The sequence below is a fragment of the Apus apus genome, chromosome 22, assembly GCF_020740795.1.
Source record: "Apus apus isolate bApuApu2 chromosome 22, bApuApu2.pri.cur, whole genome shotgun sequence".
NCBI classification, from domain to species: domain Eukaryota; kingdom Metazoa; phylum Chordata; class Aves; order Apodiformes; family Apodidae; genus Apus; species Apus apus.
Genome location: NC_067303.1, coordinates 426,709 through 443,182, shown reverse-complemented (window position 1 = coordinate 443,182; position 16,474 = coordinate 426,709). Strand labels below are relative to the sequence as shown.

The window sequence follows — 16,474 nt, the reverse complement described above, 5'->3', positions numbered from 1 at the left end:
CGCTCCTGTGGTTTTGCAAGTGGCTGCAGCTCCGCGCCAGGTTGCAAACAGGGTCGGGAGCTCCGCAGGGTTTGCAACAGGTACCGCAGGCTCTGGGGTGTGGAAACAGGCGGCGTGGGCACGGCAGCGACCTTTGCACGGAGCCTGCAGGGCCTGGGGAGCACAAGCAAGCAGCACGTCCATGTGCACGGGGTGCACGGCTGCCAGCTCGCCCGAAGGACGGTTGCCAAGGCGTGTGGGTGCAAGGGTGCGAGCTGCACAGTCGTGGTCGCGCAGCCGCGAGGGTGTGTGTCCCGTGGAGCAGGGCGCGTGGCTGCAGGGGCGCAGGGTGCCCGGGTGCTCAGCTGCCAGGCTGAGCTGCTGAGCGCTGCGCGGGTGCGGCCTTGCAAGGCTGTGCAGCGGGTGGCTGCAAGGGCTGCAAGGTGGGGGAACAGCTCCGAGGGTGCAAAGCTGTACGGGCGCACAGTGCCCGGGTGCTCGGGGCAGCTGTCCGGTCCGCGGGGCCGGTGCAGGCGCCCTCGCGTGTCACGCAAAGCACGTGCAGCTCCCGCGTCCGCCCCGTCCCCCTCAGGCCCCGCCGCGCCGGGGGCCCCGGCGGGCTCGGTGCGGCCGCCGCGACCTCCCTGAGGCGCCGGCGGGCTCGGAGGGGTCGGGCCGCGCTCCCCGCCGCCCGGTGGTGCCGCCCGCCCGGCTCTCCCCTCCGCGGGCCGTGGTACGCGCGGCGGGGCGGGGCGGGCGGGGCGGGGCGGCCGCCGCCACCTCCCCCGAGCCGGGCCGGCGGCGGGAGCGGGGCGGGGAGCGGCGCGGCAGGGCCGGGCGGCGGTGGATGGAGACTCCCGTCCGCCGGGTCGCCCGCCCCAGCTTGGAATGTCCTGGAGAGCCGCCGCCGAGCGGGAGCGGGACGGGGACCGAGGAGGGGGCAAGGCGGCTGCGGAGAGGTAACGCGACCGCTTCCCGCCGCCGGGAGGGGAGGACGTGGGCGCTGAGGGGATCGGCGGGCTCCGAGAGGAGGGCGAGGTGAGGGGCGGTGGGAGGGAGGCCGGGCGGGGCGCGGCCGCAGGTGGCAGCGGCGGGACCCGGCGCGTCCCGTCCCGTCAGCCCCGCCGCGCGGCGGCAGCGGCCGGGGCGGCAGCGCGGGGGGCTCCGGGCGGGTCCGTGTCTGGGGAAGTCGAGGCGGGACTGGAGGGGTTTATCTGGTGGGGAGCGGGTGTGGGGACGCTGCGCCTGGCGCGGGGTTTATTCAAACCATCTGACTTAATGTTTTTCGCGTCGGTCTGCGCGGCTGAGCGGGGGAGCAGATGAAAGCTGAGCCTGTGTAGAGAGCGCTTTGGTGAGTCGGAGAAAAAAAACAAAACACAACCTTTAATAGCGCAGTTTCACTGTGCTGCCTCCAGTCTGTTACTGATTTACGGGCTTATTTCACAGTGAAAGTTGGTCTGGCTCTGCTATATTTGCCATTAAAACGCTGTTCTGTTGAAGTCTCCGCGGCGTTGGGGCAGGGATGGGCTCGGGGTCCCGTCTGGCCTCTTCAGTCTTAACACTGGTCATCTCGGTGTTGGTTTTTAATCCATAAAATCACTTTCTCTGCGACGAGAGGGGCTGAAAGCCCCTAAAGTAAGAGGAGGTGTGCGATGCCTGAGGGCTTGGGCTGTAGAGCATCAAGACCTCTTAACTCTGATTAGTTTTTTTCCATTAAGGTTCCTCCATCCTTCAAGCTATCTGATTCTTGACTTTGAAATTACTCTGCTTGCTGTGTCTTTGACAGAAAAAAAATAATAATTATACAGTCGCTGAGTTTTAATGGAAGAACTTTCCAGCCTCCTATTGCATGTTTTCAGTACCGGTGTTTTCAAACCAAAAGGGAAATGTTTTTCAGACGTGACACATAACTTTCAACTGTTGGGCAGAAAACAGGCAGTGTTTATTTTGCTCCTGCCTCGTAATTTTTTAAATGGGTAGACGTGATTGCTTTATGTAGCGCTTCTCTCCCCCCTCTTTTGCTGCCTTCCCCAATGGATTTGCTGTGTCTCCACGCGAGGTTTCTGAGCAGGAGTAGCCGTCGAGCCTGCGGCTGTAAAACTGTCAGCTCCGAAGGGGTGTTTACTCAGTGAGTTGTGTCTTTCACACATGCACCAGATTCACAATTTACTAACCCAAACACCAGCCGTGTCACTCCGCAGCCACTGGTCACTGAGGTGACCGGGAGCTCCTAAACCTTTTATTCTCTGGTGTCTTGTTTTTTGTGGGCCCGGCGTTTTCTTTGAACAAAGCAGGTAATCCTGTTGTGCTGGGGCTTAAAGCTGAGCTGCGTGGAGCTGCTTTGCTTTGCAGGTCATCTCCCACCACTCTGCTGTTTTGACAGTTGCAGTTTATGTGATGTACTGCCCGCCTGTAACGTCTTTAAGGAGAAAAAGTGCTTTTGTCAGAGTGGTTGCTGAGGGCAACGGCCCACTCCTTTGCATCGCTGTATTCCATAAATTCTCTGCTCAAGTAGCGGTGAATGTTTGACGACATTATGCAGGGGGTTGGAACTAGATGATCTTCAAGGTCCCTTCTAAACCAAACCATTCTCTGATTTCTTAATGCTTTTCTGTTAAACCTGGTATTTCGTGCCCTAATTAAAACCAGGGCACTTTAGTTCCTCCAAGGTAAACTAGACGGTGAGTGCCGCCCGTGTGAATCAAACAGATCAAGACCAAACCCCTACTTTTTAAAAACAGTTATGAGTCTTTCTCATGGGGAGAGCTTGTTAACGGAGTGCTCCTCTGTTAAAAAGAAATAAACTTTTGTTTGTTTGGTGGTTTTTTTGCCTGTAATCCCGTCTCCAAAACGAGAGGAAAGCCTCCAAATTGGCTCGGTCTGCATCCCAGCAAAATCTGTCTGTAGAAACCTGTGATGGTTGCTCAAAACCTACTTGGTTATTTAAAGCTGGACTTGCAGATAGAAATACCAAGGCAGGATCCACTGCTTTACCTGTGAAAAGGTGTTTTTTAATCTTCCTCTGGGGGTAGGAAGTAAGGTGGGACCAGCCCTAGTGGCGAGGGATTAGTGATTCAGCGAAGGGTGAGTGCGGTAGCTTTGTCTCTTGGATTAGTGAGATTTACGCCCTTAAGCTGCCCTGAGTGCTTGTAAACAGCTGTGCCCGCATGTGCAAGGTGAAGTGCGGGCAGGGAGCTCTAATACACCACAGAAAGCAGCTTGGAGTGGTTTGGGGTTGGTTTGGTGTTTTGGTTTTTTTTTGCCATTGTGCAATTTTGGTTAGTTTTACCTGGGGTTTGGTGGGCCTCTTTGCCTTCTGGACGGTGCCGAGTGGTATTTGGGCTGGTGCTTCTGCCTGCTCCCTCTGCTGGGCAGCCCGGTAGGGATGCACTGGTACTAAAATTTCTGCTTCTTATCCCAAGACCAAGGGAAAAAACCACATAAAGGAGAGGCCTGACTGCTGTGGGGACAAACCCCACCATCGCTTTCATTATCTGAAGGTGCTCTGTGAGCTGAGGCTTGTGCTTACTTTGGCTCACTGTTGTGCCAGGGGAATAAGGCAGCTGCTCTGACTTCAGGTGATGTCACTTGAGGATTTTAACTGTCAGAGCTTAAAAAATGCACTGGCTTGTGTAAAGGCTAGTTCTGCAGATGGGGAAACTGTGAAGCAAAAGCAATTGATTGGCTCGCAGGAGCACACAGCCACACTGGTGTTCGTCATCTCATAAATCCTCTTCAGCATGTCCCTGAGCAGATCTACTGCTCCTAACAAAGGCCTTGGTCATACCCAGACCCCTGAAATTAATTTGGTGGCTGCTCCAGAGAAGATGCCACCTTGAAGTGTAACACTGCACCTGCAGCGCCCAAAAAACTGGCAAAGCCTCAAGGCTTTGAAACCTTTGGTTTAGTCCCAGAAGCCCCAAGACCGCGTAAGTCTTCACCCACAAACCTGCTGAGATCTGGAATTTCAGATAACATTTTGTATTGAGTCGCTGTAACCAGTGTCCTGCAAGCAGCTCACAGACCTGCCCGGCGCCTTTTGTTAGGCAACATCTAATTTGTATGAATTAATTGATACTGTAAACTTGACCTTTATGTGTAAAGTCAGGTTTTTTTGTCTGCTGCTTTGCTTACGATCTGTTGATTGGCAAGAGGCTCTGCTTCGGCTGAGTCACGCCACTTTCCCACTTGTGTTTTTCTCAGTTTTCTGGTTTTCCTCAACATTCCAGTGAACTAGGGAGCTTCTGAGCCAATTCCCATCTGCAACTGGGGTGAAACTGGTCAAAAATGCTGCCTTATGGAGTTGAAAAGTAAAGATTTTAAATCTTGTATGAAGCTGAATTGCTCAGATTTCCTCTTTGAATGGAAATTCCCAGATTGTCTTGCAATCCTGACTCTTAAAGCTGGTGCATGGGGATGAAACAGTGTTCATAGAATCATAGACGTTGGAAGGGACCTCTGAAGATCATCCAGTCCAACCCCGTCTGCAGCAGGAACGCTCTCCATATGCTGTTTTATCTGGTTTGTTAAAAGATGAGCTGGTACTAGGTCTCTTCTCCAGATTTATTCCCTTGTCTCTTAGCTCAGTGCTCTCCTGGTGGCCTCTTGATAAGCTGCGTTGTTGTGTGTCCCCTTCTCCCACATCATTTGCTCTGGGATAGCGTTTGTCCTTGGTGAATTCAGCAAAAAAACTCTTTGCTATGTTACTTTAGCTAACGAGCTGCCTACCCAAGAATTTTTAGACTAGTTTCCTCTGTGTGTGTGTGTGTGTATATACATATATACTGATTTTTTTAATGTTGTGTTTTTTTTTTTCCGTTGAGTGTTCTTCCAGCAGTTTCCTTGGTAGATGGCTCAGTGCAATTTCCAGGGCTGAGTGTGTCATAGTTTTCCACTCAGTTTCCCCAGCTCACTTCTTCCTTTCCGGTGGGGATGATGACTCCCCAGTGACAGTTATCGCTTTGGGGTAAACTGCTTGTTCAGCCCTCCTGGGCACGGAGCCTTGCACATCCAGACCACCTGCCTCTTCCATTAAGCCCCTGCTTGCTCCTTTGACGTGAGAAATACCTTCTGTCTTTCAACAGGAGGGAAAATAATCATGCAAGGTGGGTTGCTTTCACATTTCCCATACCTACGAGATGTCTCGGAGCTCTTCCAGCCAGGTGGGACTCTATTTTTTTTTTTTTCTTTTTCTTTTTTTTCCCCTTTTTTTTTCCCCCTCACTGGCTCTCTGGGCGCAGTTTCATGTTACAGCTCAGTCGGAGGACTCGCTGCTGCAGGAGGTGGCAGGTACATTCCTGCCTCTTCCCTGCTGTGGGAATCCAGCAAGGGAGCAGCCGCAGGGGAGTGACTCCAGCTCACCCTTCAAATAAAAAAAATAAACCCCACCAAGCCCCAAACTTTCCGCTGGATCTTGCCCCGCAGTTACAGAGTTGCTAAATCTTCCATCCCGATGACTGGGGAGGCCCTTGGGGGACAGAAGGAGGGTGTGGGAGGGGGGACAGGCCCTTTTTGGCAGCAGCCAGGTTTTAAATTGGCTTCGCTGTCTCATAAAACTGCACTCCGTGCTGCAGCTGAGCCAAGAGCCTTGCGGAGGGGTGGGGGGGGGTGGGTCTTGTAACTCCCCCCTCCATCTTGCTGGAAATGCCTGATTGAGCCAGTTCAGCACACTGAACCAGCAGGGGGAAATAAAAAAATAATCCCCTGAAAGCCAGATTGGGATAAACCCAGCTAGGTTGGAGTATTTTCATGCCAAAAGGCATGGTCTCCCTCTCCTAGCACGTTTCCAGCATGCCAGAGGAAAGAAGACCGTCCCTTTTGGCAGTGGCTGGTGTTGATGCCACACCCACAGCCTCACCTGTCTGTCCAACCCTGCCTGTGATTTATTCCCTGTTTAGTTTTCTATCTGATAACAAATCAAGTGGTTGAGCCTTATTTGTTTTAATTCAAAGAGGAGTTTAATATTTCCAACCTTGCAGTCGGACCAGGTCTGCCTGCCTCATAGACTTGGGTTCTCCTTGCAGCAAACCCATCAAATGCCAAAGAATGCTACAGGAGGGGAAAAAAACACTTGTGCTGTAAGCAGCTCCTTGTTGAAAAACGGGCTTTGGGAAGGAGCTGGGCACCACTGGATTGTGTTTCCCACCCCCTTTCCCCCCCTTAATTTCAGTTGAAGAGAGTTGGTAAATGGCTCTGTATTTGCTCTGGTGAAGGACAGACGGGTGCTGGAGATGGCTTTTCTCCTGGAGAGCACTGTCATGTTTTGTGCAGACACTTTTTGTCCCATGAGCAGGCTGCACTGGCTGGAGATGCTCTTGTTTCTGCAGGGTGTTTTTCCTTTCTCAGGAATGGTAAACCAAACCATTTATCTGGCTAAAAGGCCTCACTCTAAAAATCATGGTGTTTTTTACATGGTGGTGACCTCCAGGTGACTCTTCCTCTTGTGAGGACAAGGCCCACCTGGGGAACTGCAGCAAGGAAGGAGGACAGTTAACATGTTGCTTTCTGAAACAGACTGAAGGTGATTCTTCCAAGTTGAAATTCTCAACTTGCCTTTAGATTGATCCAAGCTGGGTTGTCCTGTGTAAAGTTCCTGTTACCAGGTGGTATTTTTTTCAGGTTTTATTTCCTTTTTTTTTTTGCTTCTTGTTTGCTAGGAGATGCTGGATTGGCCCAAATAAGGGTGTAAGAGAGGCTGGCCATTTTCAGGAGGATCCACAGACAGTCAGTGCATGACTTGTTGCCTTTATCTCTGAGATCAGGAGATTCCTTTGCAGTGATGGATGAATCCACTCTTGAGTGAATAATATAACTGAGAACAAGTAGGAGCCAGTGCTCCAAACAGATGATTTGTTTAATACGTGGATGCCTCTCCCCCGCTCCCCCACAAAAGACTTCTTTCTTCACTGTTTCATTCCGCCTGCCTGCGGACGTGCCAGTCCCCCATGCCGACAGAAGGATGAGGATGGGGCCAAGCCAGAGGTCCCAGGGGGATGAGAAGATAAACCAAGGGAGGCTCAGGTTGGAGAGAGGTCTCGGGTCTCCCGGTTCCCCCCAACTCATGGCATCATGCTCAGTGTGGGGAAAAAAAAAGTTGTATATATGAAGGTGAAATTTGGGGTTGGAGGATGAATTTGAGGACAAGGAGGTGGCAACGGGTGGCACAGAAGTGGAAATGTGATGTTTAGGAAGGTGGTTTTCTGCTTGTGCAGGGGTGGATCTGCTTGTCCGTTTTATCTGCAGACTGAATTTTGAGCCGGTCAGGGTTTCACTGGAGTCTCACACCAAAGACCTTCTCCCAGTGACATGTGTTTAGCCCCTGCTATTACACACACACACAAGGCTGGGGAGCAGTTGCGCAACTTCAGGAATGGAATTCATGTAGCTAAGTCTGTTACCATCCTTATGGATACACTGGAATGACTCTTGGGCAGCTTTAACATCTTCAAACACACCAAGGGTCCATCTTGTTGACAGGCTCAATGAGGCTGCGAGGTCTGATGGTCATAGGTGTCTGGGAGAGTCTTCCCTCTGTTCAGGACCCCTGATAACTGTTGCAATCTTGCTGGCAAAAGCTCTGATAGCTCATGGTCATGTTGGTGAAACTCCTCAGCTTTGGCTTTCCTGGGTTTCTGGTGTCCTCCCCTGAAGGATGTGGGATCAGAAGTGCCAGTGACAGCTTTGAGCTATATCTTGGATAATTTTGGTGCCTCATGGGGCAAAGAGAAGACCTTTAAGCCAGCATCTCCCCCTTCGGAGAATGGATGTTGCTCATGGTGGCTGTATGTAATTTCTGGTAGCTGAAGGGTTTTGCTACGTAATGTTTCCAACTCCATGTAGATTAAACATATTGCAGAGTCAAACTAAACAATAGCATGTGGTTTTCCTTTGTTCTCCCCCCGATAAGAGCTCACAACAGTTTCCAAATCAGGGTGCTATGTGGTGTGCTCAGGCATAGGCCAGGATTTTCATACATTTTTTGCTGAGGGCTGTTAGTTCTGAGGAGCTCTTTCACGCTCACCATAGCTTCAGGAGATCTCTTTGTTTCTCAAAAGGTGCATTTTGGTGCAGTACTCGAATCCTGGTTACCTAAATACTTGCAGTGACAGCCTATTGCAGCTTGATGGAGATTGGAGTCTCCTCTAATAAAATGCAAGCTAAGGAGGAAAACCCTGAGGGTTTTTTGGAACGGAAGATGTTTTCTGTTCCTGCCACTAATCTTTGTTGCAGAATGAAGGAGGAATGTATACTTTAAATCTTTGTCAGGGTGTAGAAGGAAGCTGGCAACGGATGTAATCAAAAATGTTGTTATCAAAACTCTGTAAATATGTTGAAATTTCTGGCTTAATGATATCATTTTAAATTCAGCTATTCAGACTGAGGCATTTTTGGGGGAACAGGAGCCTGGTTTTGGATTGCAGGGGGTGGACACTGAAGTTTGACCATCTGTGGTTGTGTGGCTCGTGTCTCCTCAGCTCTGTGGATCATCCTGGGAATAGATCTTGAGTGACTTGGGTGGTAGCGTTAAACTGAAGTGCTGTTTTCTACATTATGGGCTTTTGAGCTGAGCACTTTAAAAATGGTCTAGTTTTCAAACTAGCTTTTTTTCCTAATTAGTGCTGTTACTGTTGAAACCAACACATGTGGAAAGTATGTAGATTGAGTTTGTCTGAACAACTCTGGTTACAGTAAAACACCAGATCCTACCCCTGCAGACCCTAATCTGCCTTCCTGGTATGACAAGAGACCGAAACTTTCCAGCCTTATTCTTGTTGGTTGGAATAAAGGACCTGCAAGTAACCTTCACCCTCCTGACCCTTCTCGCTCAAGTGGGGAGGTTGCAGGTTGAGGAGGTAAAAGAGCTGAACTCCTTCTCCGAGCCAAAGGTGTGAAGCTGTTTATTTTCACTCTGGCAATGGATATATTGCAGGAGGCTGATGCTAGCCAGCCTGGCCTTAGCATTCCCTACTTATCTGGGCTCTGGCAAGTGTACAAGTGTTGTCCCTTCTAATCCTCCTATATTAAAAAGTCCAGGCACCTTTCTCTGGCTGAGTCTGAGATTGCTTTAAAAAACACACAGAGGGAAGCCAACACAAAAAAAAAAAAGGTGGGGGGGGAAGAAAGAAACATGCACTTTCTTTGCCAAGTTGAAATGAAGACTAATGCCGTGGTTCTGCTTAATCTTGTTTTTCTTGCTATCTGATGGATGCTAGCTTGGGATGGAAGCAATCCCAGCAGCCGGTTATCTTTGCAGGGCCCCTGCTTGTTGCTGAACTCGGCGTTTAAGTCTTGGGGAATGCTGACATGCTCTGAGGAGTCGCGAACCTTCTTCCTACCTTGTGAAGCCACAGCAGCTGTGACCCTTCTTCCACTGGGATGGCGTCTCCTGGAATTTCTGCTCTGCCATTGGACATCCGAACAGAAATCCTGTTTGGGATGTGTCTGTGCGAGTGGAAACAGGGTGCAGTCAGGTGGAAAATTCTCCCTGGTACCCGTGGTGAAACTTAACTGCTTTCCTATCGGCTGCTCATGTTGCAACTGGTTCTGCTGGTAGTCACTTCCATTGCCCCATGTGGTGGGAGGAGGCCGAGGGCTCTGACTCACCCACACTGGACGTTGCTGCCCCCAAATGCCCATCTGTGCCAGGCTGGAGGCCCCACTGACCGTGCAGCATCCACACCAAGCTCCAACTCCAGTAGAGCTAGAGAAGCCAAACCCTCGGGCTGCAGTTTCATGATCCTCTGTCCCCTGGATCCACACTTTCCTTTAGCTCAGCTGGCACAAGGAAGGAGGTGGGAAGCTCTGGCCAGTGCTCAGTTGCACAACACCACTGCCAAAGCCCCTGTCTCTTTCACCCGTGTTCTGCTACCCGTCTTCTCACCTAGGAGCCTGCTACTGCTCTCCTCGCGTAGGAGCCAGGTCAGTTGGTTGCAGCAAACCTGATTTTCTCATTTATTTTCTGCCGTTGCACTGAGAGCTTTTGTTGGGGCCTGAGGCTAAGGGGATTGCTTTGTTAGAGGAATATTGTCAGTCGCGTCAGGATTCCTTCTCTCTAGGTTAAGAAGCATGGTTTTGCCGATGCGTTTGGACTTCAATTTTGAAACCAGGTTGGATCTGTTGAGCGTGGGGGGAGGGGAGGAGAGCAGTAAAACTGAATTACCCGCTTAGCTTATGGTAACGCCGAAGGACGGATTGTTCGAAGGCTTGTTTCAATCAGGGGAGGAAAGGATGGGCCCTTTCCTGCTTTCTCCCTCAGCTGTCACTGGTTAGCTGGTTTGCTTTTTAATAAGCAAATCAGCTTTTGCTTTCTTTTTTTCATTTTAATAAACAAACCTTTTTTTTTTTTTCTTTTAATAAGCAAACCTGTTGGTTCTCCTGCCTGTCTGCCCTGGACACTGGCGTGGCAGTATGTGTCAGCATTGCGTGTGACACGTGGGGACTGCTGTCCGAGGAGGGCAAGCAGTGGTTCCAAGCAGAGGGACAGAACTTTTGGTTAGGAAGCCGAGTCCAAGTGGATCGTTTGCTCTGTTTGGTGCCTGATTCCAGCCGTTCCCAGGCAGGGTGAGCTCTGAAGGGTGACTAACTAAACACAGGCTTCGCTCTCCGGTTCCAGCACGCCTCCCATATCCTGCAGCCATGAGTTCACAGGCTCCTAATTGCCTATGATGTAAGACAGCACTAGATGGGGTTGCTATAAATTCCGGCTGCAGGTGTGGATTTAATAGTTGTGCTTCCCTTTAAGGGATCAGGGGTAGCATAGATCCCTGCAAGTTGCAGCAGACCGAGTGGGATTCAGGGGTATGACAGCTAAACAAACCCATTTCCCTGTGTTTTTTTAGAGCTGTTGCTTGTTGGACGTTCCCGATGGACAAGGTCCATGCAGAATCACCTCAGGAATGAGCTTGCTGTGCTCTAAAAGAGCTCAGCCATGGCTGTTCTTCTTTCCATGAACCTCCTCTCACATCCAAACCTACCAGGCATGGGAGTGTGGCTGGAAGCAGACCTTTAGGCAGCATGTGTGGACACAAGCTCCTTTGTCTGATGCTCTGATGACCGGAGCGAGCCTGCTGTTCTAGTCCTTTTTTTAATTGAGCTTGGTTCCGGTTATAGGAACTGTAGAGAGATTATAAACATGGGTGATCATCCTTGATATGAAAAATACAAACTTTTTAGAGTGGAAAAGGCAGCCTGAGGCAGCACTGAAGCTTGCTGTGGCCTGTGCATGTGTAGCTTGGGTAATTAGGACAGTGAATCCCCTCACTCAAGAAAACAGATGTCTCACTTGGAGTTTGGTTTCATATATTTTTTTCTTAATATTTGCCCATATTCTTGCAGTTCAGGGTCTATTAAAAGTGGTGGTGCTTCATAATTCAATCTCCACTCACACTGAGTTCAAAGTTCCCTTCTGTGGATGCCCTTTCCTATCCCCTCCTTTGAGTTAGCACTCCAAGAACTGAACTGGTCCCTCATCCAGGTGAAAACTAAACCTCGTTTTTCTTTGGCTGAGTTTCTGGCTGGATCTGCCAGTGGATCTGACTCACTCAAGTGGCAGCATGATCCTTGGTGCAGATAGTAGAATGCAAGCCAGGCACTGAAGGAAGGTGTTGCTGCTCTCCTCAGCTGCAGCCTGTCTTTAAATTGGCTTAAACCAGTTGCAAAATCTCAAATCTTGGTTAAAAAAATAAGAAAATCACTTGCTCTGAGGAGAGGAGGAGCAGGGAGGGGGTGTTTATAGAAGGTCCCTTCAAGATGTGACCAAAGGGGAGCAGATTGGTCGCTGGCCATTGTGCAGTGGAATTGGTATGGGTGTTGAGCTCCAAACAGGAAAAAATGGGAATATGAGGCCAAGCAATGCCTGGCCAGGAAAGGAGAGGGGTGAGGTCTGGTGGGGGGGCTGGGCTGGAAGAGCAAAGGGTGAGAATTTTGAGTGTATTTGGTCTTCAGTTACTGTGATGGAACTGTTAGACTAATGATAGCTTCAGATCCCTTGGGGTCTAAAAGCCCTTATTTTGGCATTTAAGTGTAATTGCAGCCCAGCAGAACTGTGTGTTAGGCTAATGCTCTGTTCGTTTTCTTCCCCCGAGGCTAGAAGAGGCAGAAACCATTCCCACTTCATTAGTGTGGCAGCAGGGGGACTGCCTCAGCTTCTTTCTGAACTTAATAATAAAATTAACCTAATTGTTATGCCTCTTTGTGGGTAGGAAAGCGTGGCTTCTGTGATGATTTATTTTTTTTCCCCCGATGGCTGCCGTGCTGTGGCAGGATGGAAATCCCAGGTCTCCTCAAAGGGAGCACAGGCGTGTGTCGATAGCAAACTGGTGGCTCTGGAGCATTTTCAGCTGGGTGCTCCAGGGAAGCAGCACACAAACTGTTAAATTTTCTTCCCTCTGCTAACAAATCCATGTCTCCAGTCAATGCCAAAGCATGCGTTCTTCTATCAAGACCATATGTACGCCAAGAGCGAGGTTTTAAAGTCAAGGTGTTTTTGAAATATTGGAGTGCAAATTAAGTATCTGAGTAATCTTAACTGTCTTCTTGGAAAAAAAAAAAAAAAAATTCTCTATCAGCCTCACATGTAACTCAAAGGATTAATGGAAAGCTCAACTTTGATCACAGTCCAACAGCTGATACCAACCATGAGACTTTCCAGGCCTGAAAGCAAAATAGAAAAATTCAGTGAATAACTTGGCAAAAGATCTGCTCCATCTTTGAGGCAGGTCAACTTTTTGGCCATGTTTTTAGGCTAAATTGTCTCTTTTTTTCCTCAGTTGCTTAATGTCTTTGTGCATCACCTTTGTCCTGTGACAGTGGACCTTACCTGTAAGAGAGTTTGACTAATTCTGTATATTTTAATAACTGTGGAAAAAAAACACATAATGCAGTATTACCAAGGAAGTTGTCAGGACTTAAGGTCCTTATAGGAACTTGGTCACTGTCTTGTTTGCTCAGTGCTGTTTGTTTTTCCTGCCATCTGCTGCCCGAGCAAACACTCAGGCTTCATTGTGACAAAAATAGGTGCTATTACCCATGGCTGCACAATCAAGAAGATATTTTAGCCTCCGAGAATTGCTCTTGGGATTCGTCACTGATTCACAGGGGTTTTAAATTGGGTGGAGCAAGCAAGGCTGATTATAAAAAAAAGTGAAAATTACAAATTTACCTAAAAAGAGTAAAAATACCAATGGAATCACGAAGTGGGAATATGTGTAGGAGAGATTTGGAGACATTCATGGAATTCAAGGCGAGGATTGGGAAGGTTGCACAACTGATTTCTCCTCTTTAAGTTGTTGTGATAAGGATCTAGATACAGTACATTGTCATTTGTTTAAAATGTAATAAATTAACATGAACATCATATCAAAGGATGCCTTTTCTTGTAATTTTTGAATGCCTTTCTTTTCAGTTTGCTTCCGCAGATACCTTTGAATATGTTTCACTGCATTCTGACATTTTCATGTCTTTCACACTTGGTTTATAGGGTCACTGTCGGCAAGCTGGTTTTGTGGGGTTTTCCCTTTTGGATTTTTGAGGGTAGAGAAACTACCCAGCTTGCAGGGCTGCTCGGCAGAATTCAGCTTGTTTTCTAAAAGCACCCTCAAATCCTTTTGAAGTACATAATTTTATTACTTACGCTCATGAAATCCTGGCTTTTGTGATGCCATAATTCTAATACAAATGCCTGATTATGGTATTTTAAAAAAATTAAATAACCCCACTTATGTAAATGCCTGGCTCCTTATCTCCCTTGCTTGGCTTCCTGTCATTTAGCAACACAGAACATGGAGAAGAGAGTAAAACAGGAGCATTGGAGGGTGGGTTTTTTTGTGGGTTTTTTTTTTTTGTGTGGTTTTTTGTTTGTGGTTTGTTTTTTTTTTTAACCCAAGCTGTGATTCCAGCAGGACTTTTCTGGGCGCTCGAGCCCTCTCCTTGGCGCGTAATTAGGAACACATTGATTCTTATTGCAGCTGGCAGCTGCTGGCTATTGCCTTTTTCAGCTTCTGACCCCCATAGTCCTGCTGACCTTTCCTGGGGTTAGTCGTAGGCCCTTTTCATTGTGATGGGCTCGAAGTGGCTCATGTGGAGTTGATTATTTCCTTGCTTGTCTGGCCTTTTTGGTGCCATAACTCCAAGTCACTTCCATTTTCTTCCCCTGCTTTTGGCTGACCACAGTGAAAGGAAATGCTTTTGCTGGCGACAGGATCGGTTTGCACGCTTGACTGACTCGATTGAGACCCTGAAAAGGGGGGAGGGGGAGGGTAATGAACACTGTAGGTGCTGCATTTGCTTTTTAAAGGTCAGTGTTAATGATTGAGTGGTCATTAAGCATTCCTAAAAATGAGCCTCAGTTGCCTTTTAGCCATCTCATACCTGCGCCTCAGCATTAACAAATTCCCTGGCACATCCTTCGCGGAGCCTCGTCACGTCCAAGCGATGCGGGGCTGGGGTTGGGGACCTCTCCAAGGCTTTCCCAGCCACCAAAAGACAGTGGGATCAACCTCAGCAGTCAGTCGGCGCTGCCGCCGGGCAGACTGGCGGGCTGCTGGCCCGCTCCTCCCCAGCGCAAGAAGCTAATGAAGTATATATGCCAGCTGTTACACTCATTTTGCCAGACCCCAGGAGGACAGCATGAAGACAGGCCGTGATCAAAGGCTTTGGACATCACTGAGGAGCCGAGCTGCAGGAATGTCTGATTGCTTTCTCTTGGAATGCCACGGGCTTCAATACCTTTTTTTTTTTCCTTAAGGTGTCTTGGTGTGAGGTTTAATGATCTAACTCTGCTTGCTCACACTAAAAGCACAGTGTTTTAGTGAATTCCGGGGTTTCGTTTGCTCTGAATTTAAGTGCTTTGAAAATCGGCAATTTTTGTTGGACTGACAGAAACAGTCCTGGAGAACAAGTTAAAATGAAGTTTTTCTTGGTAATTGTGTAATAAGTGGTCTATGGGGAAAAAAAAGTTTGCCATGCTTTTGGTGTTAAATCATGTATAGTGTTATAAAGTGAGGCTAGATGATTTTCAGTTCCTGCTTTTGAGGGAAAATGTGGAATCTTTCATATCTGTTTGACTCCAAGCTGTTGTCAGGTTTTCCTAGGGCTTCTTAGTGCAGGCCATTAGACGTGGAGTGGGCAAAGTGAATAACTCGCTGTGTTCCCAGACATGCCGTTTCCTTCCTCCTCCTCCTTCCCTGCTTTTATGGGACTCAGAGCATTTGGGTAGGAAAGAAACCCTCTCCTCCTTTAGCTACGGCACGCTGAAACGGCTCATGGAAGGTCAGAGGAGTTCTGGAGGGGAGCGATGAAACCAGGAGGACAGTAAAAGGTCAGATGAGTTTGGGGGGGGAGTGATGGAGCTAGGAGGATGGTTAGATTGATGTGGAGTGGTGCTACATAGCTCTGGTGGCTGTTGGGAAGGGAGATCCTGGCATTCTCCTGCCAGCTGCTCTGAGGTGGCAGGAGGATGATACAGACAGCTAGAGGGAACAAAAACTGTTGGAAAAGGGAAAAAAGGAGTATAAGATAATGCTTTTTTTTTTTGCCGTTTTTTTTTTTTTTTTTTAGTAGTGACTGCCCTCTTCTGCAAGGGTGGAGGTGAGGAGTTTATGGTTAGGTGAATAAGCCAGGCAGGTTCTCAGCTGTGTTTTGAAGGACACAGGATTCTCTGGGGCTGGGCGCCATATGAGAGGGGGCAAGCAGCATTTTGTCACCTTTTAAGAGTGTAAAACTTTTTTTGGGGGCAAGCACAGGTAGGAGTGAGTTAATTTGGAGGTGATAGGTAAAGTTGGTTACACTGAGTGGCCCAGACATGGAGCTTTGCATTTGAAGACAGCTGGTTTCTGGAGAAACAGCAACAGGCATGAAGCTTTGGGAAGAGAGGAGCACTGGAAACCTCTCTGGTTCTCTGGGCTCCTGGATGTTCATTGGAATGGTGGGGGCAATGACTCCTTCTGACACAAGTCCATTCTCTTCCTTGTTTCCCTTGATCTGTGAGCAGCAAGGTACCATAGAGCTGACTGAGGAGGTCAGGTGCTGGATGAAAGGTGTCTGGGTGGAAGCAGGAAAAATCCAGGCCTTTGCCATACTGTGGCTTTCTGGTATGTGACACTGGTGGTCTGGAGGAATTGCCAGTGATAGGAATTAATCCATGAAAACCATGTGCTGTTCAACCTTTAATAGTGTTTATATGAGTAATTTGGGTTATTATTGGTTTATTTTACTTGTCAAATAAACAGCCCCTTGGAAGTAGCCCCTTTTCTCCATGACACCTCTTCCTTCAAAGTAACCTGTACTGTTTGATCCTCCAGTGCTGGAGATGCACCTTCTCAAATGAGGAAGACTAAACAGTGGGCAGAGTTGTTCCTGAGCTCATCTTGGAATCTGAGACACTGAAATGGAGCCATGTCTAACCAGAGTGCTCTTGTTGCCCTTCCCAATATGTCCCCAGTGACTGATACTTGCTGTTAAAGTGAGAGTTGAGGGTTATGGAAATGATGGGAAAGGG

General features: G+C 48.6%; 1 protein-coding gene across 9 annotated transcripts in view; it reads left to right on the top strand.

The window, feature by feature from the left end:
- The first annotated feature begins 240 nt into the window (after positions 1 to 240).
- The window catches only part of CDON (cell adhesion associated, oncogene regulated), a 54,571-nt gene continuing 38,337 nt past the window's right edge, over positions 241 to 16,474 (top strand). For 4 of the 9 annotated variants that reach the window (XM_051638537.1, XM_051638536.1, XM_051638543.1 and 1 more), the window contains exon 1: positions 783 to 938. The gene's annotated coding sequence lies outside the window, so the exon portion shown is untranslated. Of the gene's footprint in view, positions 285 to 782; positions 1,018 to 1,275; positions 1,331 to 16,474 lie in introns of those variants that run through there. The other 5 variants (XM_051638542.1, XM_051638538.1, XM_051638541.1 and 2 more) reach the window with 5 other exon arrangements.